The sequence below is a fragment of the Cucurbita moschata genome, unplaced genomic scaffold, assembly GCF_002738365.1.
Source record: "Cucurbita moschata cultivar Rifu unplaced genomic scaffold, Cmos_1.0 Cmo_Scf00135, whole genome shotgun sequence".
Classification (NCBI taxonomy): Eukaryota; Viridiplantae; Streptophyta; class Magnoliopsida; order Cucurbitales; family Cucurbitaceae; genus Cucurbita; species Cucurbita moschata.
In genome coordinates, this window is record NW_019268651.1 from 76,795 (window position 1) to 91,585 (window position 14,791).

Sequence of the window (14,791 nt, forward strand, 5' to 3'; positions counted from 1 at the left end):
CCTTATGGAGCCCCCGTACTGTTCCAAAAGAAGAAGGATGGGACGTTGCGTCTGTGCATAGACTATAGAGCCTTTAACAAGGTGACGGTACGCAACAAATATCATCTGCCGATAATATCCGACTTGTTCGACCTACTTCACGGGAACAAGTACTTCATGAAGTTTGACTTACAATCAGGATATTATCAAGTACGTATTGCCGAAGGGGACGAACCCAAGACGACATGCGTAACAAGATATAAGGCCTTTGAATTCCTAGTAATGCCCTTTGACTTGACAAACGCCCCAGCTACGTTCTGCACGTTGATGAACCAAGTTTTCTACGAATACCTGGATCAGTTCGTCATAGTATACCTCGACGACATTGTTGTTTACAGCACAACCCTCGAGGAACACAAAGTGCACTTAAAGCTAGTGTTTGACAAGCTCCGGCAGAATCAGCTGTATGTGAAGAAGGAGAAATGTGCATTCACACAAACATGCATCAACTTCCATGGACATGTCGTCAGATGTGGACAAATTAGTATGGATAGCGACAAGATAAAAGCTATCCAAGAATGGAAGGTTCTTACTTCCGTATCTGAGTTGCGGTCCTTCTTAGGACTAGCCAACTACTATAGGCGGTTCATCGAAGGGTTTTCACGACGAGCCGCCCCATTGACAGAGCTGTTGAAGAAAGACCACCCTTGGTCGTGGTCAAATGATTGTCAAATGGCCTTCGAAAATCTGAAAACAACCATGACGAGGGGTTCTGTCCTCGGGTTGGTAGACGTCACAAAGCCATTTGAAGTAGAAACCGATGCTTCTGACTTTGCTCTAGGTTGGGTCCTTATTCCAGAAGGCCACCCCATCGCTTATGAAAGTCGAAAGCTCAACGATGCCGAACGAAGATACACTGTCTCCGAGAAAGAAATGCTGGCTGTAGTCCATTGCCTTCGAGTCTAGAGACAGTATCTCTTAGGATCACAGTTTGTAGTGAAGACGGATAACAGCGCAACTTGCCACTTCTTTGATCAACCAAAATTAACAGCAAAACAAGCCCGGTGGAAGGAGTCGTTGGCCGAATTCGACTTCAAGTTCGAACACAAAGCAGGAAAGAGTAATCAAGCAGCCGACGCGCTGAGTCGGAAGGGCGAACATGCGGCCCTGTGCATGTTAGCCCATATTCATTCAAGTAAGATCGATGGATCGATGCGCGACATCATCAAGGAACATTTACACAAAGACCCATCGGCCAAAGCTGTTGTCGAACTAGCTAAGGCTGGAAAGACACGACAGTTTTGGGTTGAGGGGGACCTCCTGATAACCAAAGGAATCAGATTGTACGTCCCAAGAACGGGGGAACTGAGGAAGAAGCTCATTCAGGAATGTCATGATACCTTATGGGCCGGACACCCTGGGTGGCAAAGAACATACGTCCTAATAAAGAAGGGGTACTTCTGGCCAAATATGCGAGACGACATCATGCAATACACCAAGACGTGCCTCATCTGCCAACAGGATAAGGTCGAGAAAGCCAAAGTCTCTGGACTCTTGGAACCTCTACCTGTGCCAACAAGACCCTGGGAAAGTGTATCTCTTGACTTCATAACACACCTCCCAAAAGTCGGGGAATATGACGCCATCTTGGTTATTGTAGACCGGTTTTCAAAATAACATTCATCCCCACTCCCAAATTATGCTCGGTGGAACTCACAGCCCAACTGTTTTTCAAACACGTTGTAAAGCTATCGGGCATTCCGTCGAGCATCATCAGTGATAGGGATGGCAGATTCATTGGGACATTCTGGACTGAGTTATTCGCTTTCTTGGGAACAACCTTAAACATCTCCTCGAGTTATCACCCTCAAACCGATGGACAGACAGAACGGTTCAATTGCTTGCTCGAAGAATACTTACGTCACTTCGTCGACGCTCGCCAAAAGAACTAGATACAATTGTTAGATGTCGCCCAATTTTGCTTCAATTGTCAAACAAGCTCGTCTACAGGGAAGAGTCCCTTTGAAATTGTAAGTGGACGACAACCGGCCTTACCCCATATTATTGATCATCCTTATGCAGGAAAAAACCCTCAAGCTCACAACTTTACAAGAGAATGGAAGCAGACGACAGATATAGCCCGGGCATATTTAGAGAAGGCTTCCAAGCATATGAAGAAATGGGCGGACAAGAAGCGTCGCCCCCTTCAATTTCGTGCAGGAGATCAAGTCCTTATCAAGCTGAGACCAGAACAGATCAGATTTGGTAGCCGAAAGGACCAGAGACTAGTTCGTAAATATGAAGGCCCGGTTGAAGTCCTTAAAAAGATCGGGGCTACCTCCTACCGAGTTGCACTACCCGCATGGATGAAAATCCACCCCGTCATTCATGTGAGCAACTTGAAGCCCTATCACCCTGATCCAGACGACGACCAATGAAATGCAACCACAAGACCGAACATTGATCTGCAGCAAAAAGAAACAAAGGAAGTGGAAGAGATCCTAGTCGACAGGGTTAGGAAGATAGGAAGACCTGTACGAACGATTCGTGAATTCCTTATCAAATGGAAGAATCTCCCTACAGAGGAAACAAGCTAGGAACGCGCCGAAGATCTGAACTCCGCCGCCACCCACATCGCAAGGTATGAAAGTAGTCGGTTGACAGGGACATCAACCAATTAGGTGGGGGAGGATGTCACGGTCATGCTTGTCCAGGGCATGTTGCCCATGGCCGCATGCCCATGACAAGCCAAACCCTTGTCATGTCTTTGCATTCTAGTGTTTTTCCTTTTGTAATTCTAGAGCGTATGACACCTCAAAAATATCATGTCTAGGCCTGCCAAAACTAAAATGGCCCAGAATGTACTATAGGGGGATATGACTAGTCGTCAACTTCTCCCTACCCAAGGTTATATATGCTAAGCCGGTTTTATCTTTCTCTTGCTTGCTTATATAACGTCTCTTTCTAAAATCTCTCTTTCTAAAATCTCTCTCTCTCCTCATTTTCTAAAACCTTCTTTTAAAATCGAGGCTAGAGGCTCGACCGTACGTCGCTTGGCCGTAGGCGACGCAAGAACAAATTGGCTTAACTCACTTGCCGCTGGAGAGTGAGTGCCGCACAATCGCTAGTCCGCTACCTTCAAAAGTGCGATTGTGTCACTTGGCACTCAGAAGGGGTCGATAGTGAGATCCCACATCGACTAGAGAGGTAAAGAAACATTTCTTGCAAGGGTCTGAAAACCTATCCATAGTAGATTTAGTTTAAAACCGTGAGAGATACCGAGACGTAACGAACGAAAGCAGACAATATCAACTAACGGTAGTCTTGGATTGTAACAAAATATTGGCTGGAATAGCTCAGTTTGCACCAGGTTGGAGGTTCAAGCCCTCCTTCTAGCGATGTGTGAATGAAGCGTGCCTTATAATTGTGTTTGGTACTTCTCACTTCTCCCTGGTACAAATTTTCAATCAACATCGATTTGGGATGGTCTCATATATGAGAACTGACAAAACAATCATGTTTTGACGCTTTTAATGTTCACAATTGATATCCACCACGGAACGAGTTCCCTTTCTTAGTGTTGAAAAGTTAGACACGAGCCCATAACAGTGGTAGTAGATATTATCCACTTTGCCACGAGTTTTGCCTAACCAATAAACATCGATGGATGTTAGAAGTGGAATTTGAACCCACGCCCTCTTACGAGGACCAGAACTTGGCTGACTCGTTTTAAAACTGTTTGGCTGACGACGATACGTAACGGATTAAAATAGATAATATCTACTGGCTGTTGGAGAGAGAAACGAAACAATCCTAATAAGGGTTCGAAAACCTCTCCCTAATAGGCTAGGCGCGTTTTAAAACTGTGAGGCTCATGGCAATACCTACTGGGCAAGAATGAACAATGTCTACTGGCAGTGGGTTTAGAATTTTACAAATGAAATAAGAGCTAGCCACTAGGCGATGGGCTAGTGAGGATGCTTGGCACTCAGAAGGGATCGATAGTGAGATCCCACATCGATTAGAGAGGTGAAGAAACATTTCTTGCAAGGGTCTGAAAACCTATCCATAGTAGATTCGGTTTAAAACCGTGAGGGAGATATCGAGACGTAACGAACGAAAGCAGACAATATCAACTAATGGTGGTCTTGGATTATAGCAAATGATTGGCTGGAATAGCTCAGTTGGTTAGAGCCTGTCAAGGTCGGAGGTTCAAGCTCTCCTTTTAGCGATGTGTGTATGAAGCAAGCCTTATAACTACTGGGCAAGAATGAACAATGTCTACTGGCAGTGGGTTTAGAATTTTACAAATGAAATAAGAGCTAGCCACTAGGCGATGTGCTAGCGAGGATGCTTGGCACTCAGAAGGGATCGATAGTGAGATCCCACATCGATTAGAGAGGTGAAGAAACATTTCTTGCAAGGGTCTGAAAACCTATCCATAGTAGATTCGGTTTAAAACCGTGAGGGAGATATCGAGACGTAACGAACGAAAGCAGACAATATCAACTAATGGTGGTCTTGGATTATAGCAAATGATTGGCTGGAATAGCTCAGTTGGTTAGAGCCTGTCAAGGTCGGAGGTTCAAGCCCTCCTTTTAGCGATGTGTGTATGAAGCAAGCCTTATAATTGTGTTTGGTTCTTATCCTCCCTGGTAGAAATTTTCAATCAACATCGATTTGTGATGGTCTCGTGTACGAGAACTAACTAAACAATCATGTTTTGACACTTTTAAAAAGCAGTGCTGAGTTCAAAATTGATATCCACCACGAAACCAGTTCCATTTCTTAGCGTAGAAAATTTCGACACAATCCCATAACGGTTGTTAGTAGATACTATCCACTTTGGCACGGTATTAGTAGATATTATCAACTCTGGAATGAGTTTTGCCTAACAATAAACATGGATGGATGTCATCAGAAGTGGGATTTGAACCCACGCCCTCTTACGAGAACCAAAACGTGAGTCTGGCGCCTTAGACCACTCGGCCATCCTGACTACTAATTGTGCATTCCTAGATTGGTTTGGGAGGGGAATTTATCATTCCGTATATGGGTGTGTAAACGTCTCCCAAGTAGACGCGTTTTAAAACTGTGAGGCTGACGACGATACGTAACGGATTAAAATAGATAATATCTACTGGCTGTTGGAGAGAGGAACGAAACAATCCTAATAAGGGTGCGAAAACCTCTCCCTAATAGGCGCATTTTAAAACTGTGAGGCTCATGGCAATACGTACTGGGCAAGGATGAACAATGGCTGGCAGTGGGCTTGGACTTTTACAAATGAACTCAGAGCTAGTCACTAGGCGATGTGCCAGTGAGGACTCTTGGCGCTCACAAGGGGTCGATAGTGAGATCCCACATCGATTAGAGAGGTGAAGAAACATTTCTTGCAAGGGTTTGAAAACCTATCCATACTAGATTCGGTTTAAAATTGTGAGGGAGATACCGAGACGTAACGAACGAAAGAAGACAATATCAAGTAACGGTGGTCTTGGATTGTAACAAATGATTGGCTGGAATAGCTTAGTTGGTTAGAGCGTGTGGCTGTTAACCACAAGGTCAAAGGTTCAAGCCCTCCTTCTAGCGATGTGTGAATTAAGCATGCCTTATAATTGTGTTTGATGCTTCTCCTCCCTAGTAGAAATTTTCAATCAACATCGATTTGTGAAGGTCTCACGAGAACTAACTAAACAATCATGTTTTGACAATCACCACGGAACTAGTTCCATTTTTTTCTCGTTGAAAATTTCAACACAATCCCGTAACAGTTGTTAGTAGATATTATCCACTTTGGCACGAGTTTTGCCTAACAATAAACATGGATGGATGTCAGAAGTGGGATTTGAACCCACGCCCTCTTACGTGGACCAGAACTTGAGTCTGTCGCCTTAGACCACTCAGCCATCCTGACCACTAATTGTGCATTCCTAGATTGGTTTGGGAGAGGAATTTATCATTCCATATATGGGTGTGTAAACATCTCCCAAGTAGACGCGTTTAAAAACTGTGAGGCTGACGACGATACGTAACGGATTAAAATAGATAATATCTACTAGCTGTTGGAGAGAGGAACGAAACAATCCTAATAAGGGTGCGAAAACCTCTTCCTAATAGGCGCGTTTTAAATCTGTGAGACTCATGGCAATACCTACTGGGCAAGGATGAACAATGTCTGCTGGTTGTGGGCTTGGACTTTTACAAATGAAATCAGAGCTAGTCACTAGGCGATGTGCCAGTGAGGACGCTTGGTACTCAGAAGGGGTCGATAGTGAGATCCCACATCGATTAGAGAGGTGAAGAAACATTTCTTGCAAGGGTTTGAAAACCTATCCATAGTAGATTCGGTTTAAAACCGTGAGGGAGATACCGAGACGTAACGAATGAAAGCAGACAATATCAACTAACGGTGGTCTCGGATTGTAGTAAATGATTGGCTGGAATAGCTTAGTTGGTTAGAGCGTGTGGCTGTTAACCACAAGGTTGGAGGTTCAAGTCTTCCTTCTAGCGATGTGTGAATGAAGCATGCCTTATAATTGTATTTGGTGCTTCTCCTCCCTAGTATAAATTTTCAATCAACATCGATTTGTGATGGTCTCGTGTACGAGAACTAAGTAAACAATCATATTTTGACACTCTTAAAAAGTAGTGCTGAGTTCACAATTGATATCCACCACGGAACGAGTTCCATTTCTTAGCGTTGAAAAGTTCGACACAAGCCCGGTAGTAGATATTATCCACTTTGGTACGAGTTTGTCCTAACAAAATAACATGGATGGATGTAAAAAGTGGGATTTGAACCCACGCCGTCTTACGAAGACCAAAACTTGAGTTTATCGCCTTAGACCACTCTACCATCCTGACAATTAATTGTGCATTCCTTGATTGTTTTGGGAGGGGAATTTATCATTCCGTATATGGGTGTGTAAACGTCTCCCAGGTAGACGCGTTTTAAAATTGTGAGGCTGACGATGATACGTAACAGATTAAAATAGATAATATCTACTGGTTGTTGGAGAGAGGAACGAAACAATCCTAATAAGGGTGCGAAAACCTCTCCCTAATAGGCGCGTTTTAAAACTGTGAGGCTCATGGCAATACGTACTAGGCAAGGATGAACAATGTCTGCTGGCAGTGGGCTTGGACTTTTACAAATGAACTCAGAGCTAGTCACTAGGCGATGTGCCAGTGAGGACTCTTGGCACTCACGAGGGGTCGATAGTGAGATCCCACATCGATTAGAGAGGTGAAGAAACATTTCTTGCAAGGGTCTGAAAACCTATCCATAGTAGATTCGGTTTAAAACCGTGAGGGAGATACCGAGACGTAACAAACGAAAGCATAAAATATCAACTAACGGTGGTCTTGGATTATAGCAAATGATTGGCTGGAATAGCTCAGTTGGTTAGAGCGTGTGGCTGTTAACCACAAGGTCGGAGGTTCAAGCCCTCCTTTTAGCGATGTGAGAATGAAGCATGCCCTATAATTGTGTTTGATGCTTCTCCTCCCTGGTAAAAATTTTCAATCAACATCGATTTGTGATGGTCTCGAGAACTAACTAAACAATCATGTTTTGACACTTTTAAAAAGTAGTGTTGAGTACACAATTGATATCCACCACGGAACCAGTTCCATTTCTTAGCGTTGAAAATTTCAACACAATCCCATAACGGTTGTTAGTAGATATTATCCACTTTGGCACGAGTTTTGCCTAACAATAAACAAGGATCGATGTCAGAAGTGGGATTTAAACCCACGCCCTCTTACGAGGACCAGAACTTAAGTCTGGCGCCTTAAACCACTCGGCCATCCTGACTACTAATTGTGCATTCCAATCCATTGATATCCACCACGGAACCAGTTCCATTTCTTAGCGTTGAAAGTTTCAACACAATCCCAATTGTTAGTAGATATTATCCACTTTGGCACGAGTTTTGACTAACAATAAACAAGGATCGATGTCAGAAGTGGGATTTGAACCCACGCCCTCTTACGAGGACCAGAACTTAAGTCTAGCGCCTTAAACCACTCGGCCATCCTGACTACTAATTGTGCATTCCTAGATTGGTTTTGGAGGGGAATTTATCATTCCGTATATGGGTGTGTAAACGTCTCCCAAGTAGACGCGTTTAAAAACTGTGAGGCTGACGACGATACTTAACGGATTAAAATAGATAATATCTACTGGCAGTTGGAGAGAGGAACGAAACAATCCTAATAACGTAACGGATTAAAGTAGACAATATCAACCAACGGTTGGTCATAATAAAGTGTGCGAGAAGGAAAGTAGACAATATTAACTAATACTAGTCTTGGATTATAAGAGATGATTGGTTGGAATAACTTAGTTGGTTAGAGTTTGTTGGAATAGCTTAATTGGTTAGAGTTTGTTGGAATAGCTTAGTTGGTTAGAATTTGTTGGAATAGCTTAGTTGGTTAGAGTTTGTGGCTGTTAACCACAATGTTGGAGGTTCAAGCCCTCTTTCTAGTGATGAGAATGAAGCATATCTTATAATTGTGTTTGTTAAGCTTTTGACCCTAAGTAAATATTATCTACTTTGGCTCGCTTTTTGCCTAACAATAATATGAGATGTCAAAAGTGGGATTTTAACCCACACCATCTTACAAGGACCAGAACTTGAGTCTGGTGTCTTAGACCACATGAGCATCCTGACTCCTTACTATGCGTTTCAAGATTGGTTTGAGAGGGAATTTATCATTCCGTATATGGGTGTGTAAACGTCTCCCTAGTAGACGTGTTTTAATACTGTGAGGCTGATGACGATACGTAACGGATTAAAATAGATAATATCAACTAGCTGTTGGAGAGAGGAACGAAACAATCCTAATAAGGGTGCTAAAACCTCTTCCTAATAGGCGCGTTTTAAAACTGTGAGGCTGATGACAATACCTAATGGGCAAAAATGGACAATGTCTGTTAGCATTACGCTTGGACTTTTACAAATGATATCAAAGCTAGTCACTAGACGATGTGCCAGTGAGGACACTTGACCATTAAAAGGGGTCGATAGTGAGATCCCACATTGATTAAAGAGGTGAAGAAACATTTCTTATAAGGGTCAGAAAACCTCTCCCTAGTAGATACGGTTTAAAACCGTGAGGGAGATAATGAGACGTAACGAATGAAAGTAGACAATATCAACTAATGGTGATCTGGGATTGTAACAAATGATTGGCTGGAATAACTTCTCCCTAAATTTTTCAATCAACTTTGCTTTGTGACGTAACGTGTAAGAGAACTAACTCGAATGGTGAGTTCAATTAATATTTAAGTTCTTATCATTTGATAAAAATAATGATGCATACCTTATAATGGTGTTGGTGCTTCTCCCTAAATTTTTCAATCAAGTTTGCTTTGTGAAGTAGCGTGTAAGAGTTCAATTGATATTTAAGTTCCTTATCATTTGATAAATAATGATGCTTTCGACCCAAGCTAAATAATGATGCTTTCGACCCAAGCCATAGTAGATATTATCCTCTTACGAGGACCAAAACTTGAGTCTGGCACCTTAGACCACTCGGCCATCTTAACTGCTTATTATGTATTCCAGGATTGGTTTGAGAGGGGAATTTAGCATTCCGTATACGGGTGTGTAAGCGTCTCCCTAGTAGACGCGTTTTAAAACTGTGAGGCTGACGACGATACGTAACGGATTAAAATAGATAATATCTACTAGCTATTAGAGAGAGGAACGAGACAATCCTAATAAGGGTGCGAAAACCTCTCCCTAATAGGTGCGTTTCAAAACTGTGAGGCCGATGACAATACCTAATGGGCAAAAATGGACAATATCTGCTAGAGGTGGGCTTGGATTGTAACAACTGATTCGCTCGAATAGCTTAGGTTGTTAGAGCTGTGGTTGTTAACCACAAGGTGGTTCAAACCCTCCTTCTAGTGATGGGATTGAAGCATACATTATAACAGTGTTGGTGCTTCTCCCGAGTAGAAATTTTAAATCAACTTTGGTTTTTGACGTGTCATTTAAGACAACTAACTCGAACTTCAAGGTATTCTTAAAATTTTTTAATTTTTAAAAATCATGTTTTGACACTTTTAAAAGTTCAAGTGAGTTCAATTGATATCCAGCATGGTACGGAGTTCTTATCTTTTGATAAACTTATGATGCTTTCAACCCAAGCCCTCTTATGAGGACCAAAACTTGAGTCTGGTGCCTTAGACCACTCGACCATCCTAACTGTTTATTGTGCAATCTCGTATTGGTTTGAGAGGTTATGAAGCATTCCTTATATGGGTGTGTAAACGGTGAGGCTGATGGCAATACCTAATGGGCCAAAATGAACAATGTTTGCTAGTAGTGCGCTTGACTTTTAAAATGATATCAGAGCTAGTCACCAGGCGATGTGCCATTGAGGACGCTTGACCCTTAGAAGGGTTGGCTCTCCAAAGGATTTTATAAGTATATCACACGTCGATCGGAGAGGTAAAGAAACATTTATTACAAGGGTCTGAAAACCTTTCCTTAATAGATGCGGTTTAAAATCGTGAGGCTGACAACGATACGTAACGAATGAAATCAGACAATATCAATTAGAGGTGGGCTTGGATTGTAACAAATGATTGGCTGGAATAGCTCAGTTGGCTGTTAACCACAAGGTCGGAGGTTGTCACACCCTTCTTCTAGTGATGGGAATGAAGCATAAGTTACAACGATGTTTGTTCTTCTCCCTAGTAGAATTTTTCAACCAACTACGTTTTGTGATGTGGCGTGTAATAGAACTAACTGGAACTTTGATATATTCTCAAAATTTGAAGTTTTAAAATTCATATTTTTCACACCTTTATGACTCTGGTGAGTTCAATTGATATCCACGATGGTACTTTTCGTCCATGACTTAACTTTGAAAAGTTTAAATCTTTGAAGTTCTTATCATTGGTAAACTAATGATACTTTCAACCCAAGCCCTCCAACACTAGTAGATATTATCCACTGAGATCCTTCATTGGTTTGAGGAGAATGAAGCATTCCTTATAAGGGTGTGTAAACGTCTCCCTAGTAGATACGTTTTAATACTGTGAGGGTGATAGAGCTACATAATGGACGAATACAGACAATATCTACTAGCGGTTGGAGAGAGGAATAAAACAATCCTTATAAGGGTGCATAAACCTCTTCGTAATAGACGTGTTTTAAAACTGTGAAGTTGATGAAAATACGTAATGGGGAAAAATGGACAATGTCTGCTAGTAGTGGGCTTGGACTTTTGCCAATGATATCAGAGATAGTCACCAAGCAATGTGTCAGTGAGATGCTGGGCCCTCAAAAGGGATTGATTGGGAGATTCCACATCGATTGGAGAGGGGAAAAAAGCATTTCTTACAAGGGTCTGAAACCTCTCCCTATTAGATGTGGTTTAAAACCGTGAGGCTAACGGTGATACGTAATAAACGAAAGCTGACAATATCTACTAGTGGTGGGTTTGTATTGTTACAACAAGGATGGAGGTTCAAGCCCTCCTTCTATGATGGGAATGAGACATTCATTATAGTGACTTTGTTAGATATAGTGGCCATCTTCTTTACCCACAAATATTTTTCACCCAACGTTATCGAAAAAATAGAAGTAACAGGGTCTAGTGAAGAAGTGGGGAAGCAAATGGGGAAGAAGGAAAATAGGAGATAACATCTGGCTTGAGAGGTTGAGAGGTCATCTGGCTTGAGAGGTTGAGAGGTAGATTATGACGTGCAAAAAATCTTTATACACAAAATTTCGTCACAAAGAAAAATTTGGCTAACATAAGTATCAAAGTGACTAGAAGTCTATCAATATCTCTCAATGCTTATCAATTTAGGATGTCATGTCCATAAATATTTGTGCATTTCTCATATTTATGCAAATATTCTACATTTTCATTTATTACAAATTTATTTGTCGCAAGATTTAGAATAGTTGACCGACCATGTGGGGGTCATGAGCAGCAATGTTTCAACACAAGGGGGAACAGATCGACGTGAAAGAACCCAAATGTAGTAAAGTCTTGTTCTCAAACCTTCCTCTTCGTCAACTATGTAAATCCCATGCATTTTTTTAGATATGATATCAAATAGCATACGTTTTAAACTAGAAAATAAAATTTCAAGAATTGAGCATGTGTTAATGTGATGTTAATTTAAGATTAGAAATTGACTATGGAGCACAATCTACATGTTATAGGAATTTAGATCTTTGGATTAGAACTTTAATATCAAAATTATGACATGTCTACTCTAATCATTGACTGTATTTTCAATCTTGAGCTTAGAGAAATATCAATAATTATGAAAAAAAAACTAAATATAAAAGTTGGCTATTGTTCTAGGAAATTACTATGCAAGAATAATTAAAGCTTAGCCAAAATCGACTAGAAATAAGTCCAAAAATTTAGAAGAAAATGTAAAACACAAAGGAAAACGTTGAATTAGCCGAAATTTGAGCTTAAAACCGAACCTCTGCCTTAGAAGTTAATAGAACCCAAACCATAGGTCCGTATCTGAAGCCAGGTTCGAAAATCCAAACTCATTAGTATTTTAGCCCTTAGACACGCCTGCAGCCAACCTTCCATGACCCACTTGCTTCTATCCTAGACGGATGGCGGCGTATGTAGTGGTCGGCCTTCCTACCAGGATGCCTCCTTACTCCAAGAAAACGATCCATATGCTGAGAGCATGAGGGCTTGAGGGATACGCTCTTAGCCCAACACGTGTCATCGCATGCCCAAACTTCAATCTAGCCTTGCGCAGCTTCACCTCAATCGACGTTGCGCATCTACTAGCCCGTCACCACTCAGACCCAGACCTAGAACCAACCCTACAACAAATACCATTTTTAATAACTTTTAATAATAACATTTTATAAAGGGATCCCAACCCTTCTCTTCTTTGTCTTTGCCAATGAGAGCTTTTAATAATATGAGCAGGGCGCCCGTTCAAAAAGACTAAAAAACACAAAAAAGGGACAAATTGTTCAAATTCCATCATTCTTTTCCTTTCATTCAAACTTCTCTTCTTTCTTCTCCCCTTCATCTTCATTTGTTTGTTCGAGCATCTCCATGGTACTAGCAACTTAGATGATCATCTTTTGTTCGAGCTTTTCTATTCATCTTCTCCTCTGCTTTGTTTGCTATTTGAGCATCTCTAAGATTTGAGCAACTCCAAGAACCATCCATCTATCATTCCAGCATCATCTCTTAACACAATAAATTTCTCATTTTTTTCTTATTTTTTTTCTCTTATATTGTCAACAATATTCCCTTATATCCTATTTCTCCCGTCACCCGTTTTACTTTTGCCAATATTAACTATGATTTTTAGATCATTTTACTCCTAGAAATGGTCCCTGCCAAGATTTTTCTAGCTCCCTTCACTCTACCAAAAAGTGTGGAGAATTGATACAATTAAAATTTAGGGGAGATCATCCACACGTGACTTCATTAGTGGTCTAAAATTTTGAAAAGAATGCACTTTAAAGCTCAAAACACGTTCGTATGTGCAATCACAGTGATAATCTTTTAACATCAACGAAATGAAGTAGAGAAGGAAATGACTTATACAATATGCAAAATGTGCAATTGAAGTCTAAGATTTCACCCCAATTTCCATTCCTCAAGGCTTCTCTCCAAAGAAATGATAGGAATAAAGGATTGAAATGACTTAACAAGACATTGAAGACTAGTGAATAGAAGTGTTGAAGGATAATGTAACGCTTCTGATTCTTTTAGGCTAATTAGTGACGTCACCCTAGGCATGTTTTAATCATGTATGTGAAAATTCATAATAAATACTTTTAAAATAAAGTCATGGACTTACCTATTCAATTCAAAACAAGAATTAAAATAACATTATTTTTTAACATAAAACAAATTGCATTAAAAACACCTAATATCTACTAATTAAATTTAATACTACTGCTCTATCATGATCTATCCTGACTTCCTTGGCTTTTACCGCATTTATCGTTATCCGTGCATGGACGCTTTAGCTTTAACTTTACCTAAAAAATATAAGATAACACGTGGCTTGAGTATTTTAAGAAATATTCAATAAGTCACTCCACTATTTGGGTTAGTAATGCAATCACACACAAAATATGAACGAGACCTATCATTTAAAGAACGTAAGACCTTAGGTACTTTTTAGTTCCAGGCAGGATTGGATGCATGGTGCTTCTCCACACACGGCCCACGTACGCACACATGGACCCACCAGGCGTGCTCGTATACGTATCCCCTGGTCCGACTTGATCGGACACAACACATTACACGTCACCGAACGCATTAGAAAAGAAAAGACCCGCATGATATCATGACAACTATAAGTATCGAAGATACGCGTCCGTACTAGTATAACATAATAGGGAGGTATCCCGATGCACATGACATACATACAAGCATGAGATCCCATGATTTTCATTCATAACATAACATTTATTTCATTTCCTTTCTCGTTTCGCTCAAACATATTTCATATATGCCTCATGTATACATGAAAAACTTCATGTAATCCATCACGTAACTTTACATGGTAAGACATAACATTCACACATGACATTTCATTTCATTCATAATATAGTGTAACGGACATCACATGCATACATGACATGCATCAATGATAAGACAAAGAACATATAAGCATCACATAATTAAAATGGTACATGCAAGAGTCACATGACATGCACCATCATACATCAATCAATTAGCTAACTACTACAGTAACGTCACTTACTTGGTTGGCCTTTGCCGAAGTTACTAATTATTTGATAGTCACCTCAAAGCTATATTCCAATGCTTAATT

The 14,791-nt window shown here is 40.7% G+C and overlaps 7 non-coding genes across 7 annotated transcripts; 3 read left to right on the forward strand and 4 right to left on the reverse strand.

Moving 5' to 3' along the window:
- Positions 1-4,894: 4,894 nt before the first annotated feature.
- Positions 4,895-4,978, reverse strand: TRNAV-CAC. Its single transcript has one exon. It is a non-coding gene; the product is annotated as a tRNA-Val (tRNA).
- A 519-nt stretch (positions 4,979-5,497) lies between these two features.
- On the forward strand, positions 5,498-5,571 carry TRNAN-GUU. The gene has a single exon. It is a non-coding gene; the product is annotated as a tRNA-Asn (tRNA).
- Positions 5,572-5,812: 241 nt separating this feature from the next.
- Positions 5,813-5,896, reverse strand: TRNAL-CAA. The gene has a single exon. It is a non-coding gene; the product is annotated as a tRNA-Leu (tRNA).
- Positions 5,897-6,418: 522 nt separating this feature from the next.
- On the forward strand, positions 6,419-6,492 carry TRNAN-GUU. The gene has a single exon. It is a non-coding gene; the product is annotated as a tRNA-Asn (tRNA).
- Positions 6,493-7,368: 876 nt separating this feature from the next.
- Positions 7,369-7,442, forward strand: TRNAN-GUU. The gene has a single exon. It is a non-coding gene; the product is annotated as a tRNA-Asn (tRNA).
- Positions 7,443-7,714: 272 nt separating this feature from the next.
- On the reverse strand, positions 7,715-7,798 carry TRNAL-UAA. The gene has a single exon. It is a non-coding gene; the product is annotated as a tRNA-Leu (tRNA).
- A 143-nt stretch (positions 7,799-7,941) lies between these two features.
- On the reverse strand, positions 7,942-8,025 carry TRNAL-UAA. The gene has a single exon. It is a non-coding gene; the product is annotated as a tRNA-Leu (tRNA).
- Positions 8,026-14,791: the final 6,766 nt, after the last annotated feature.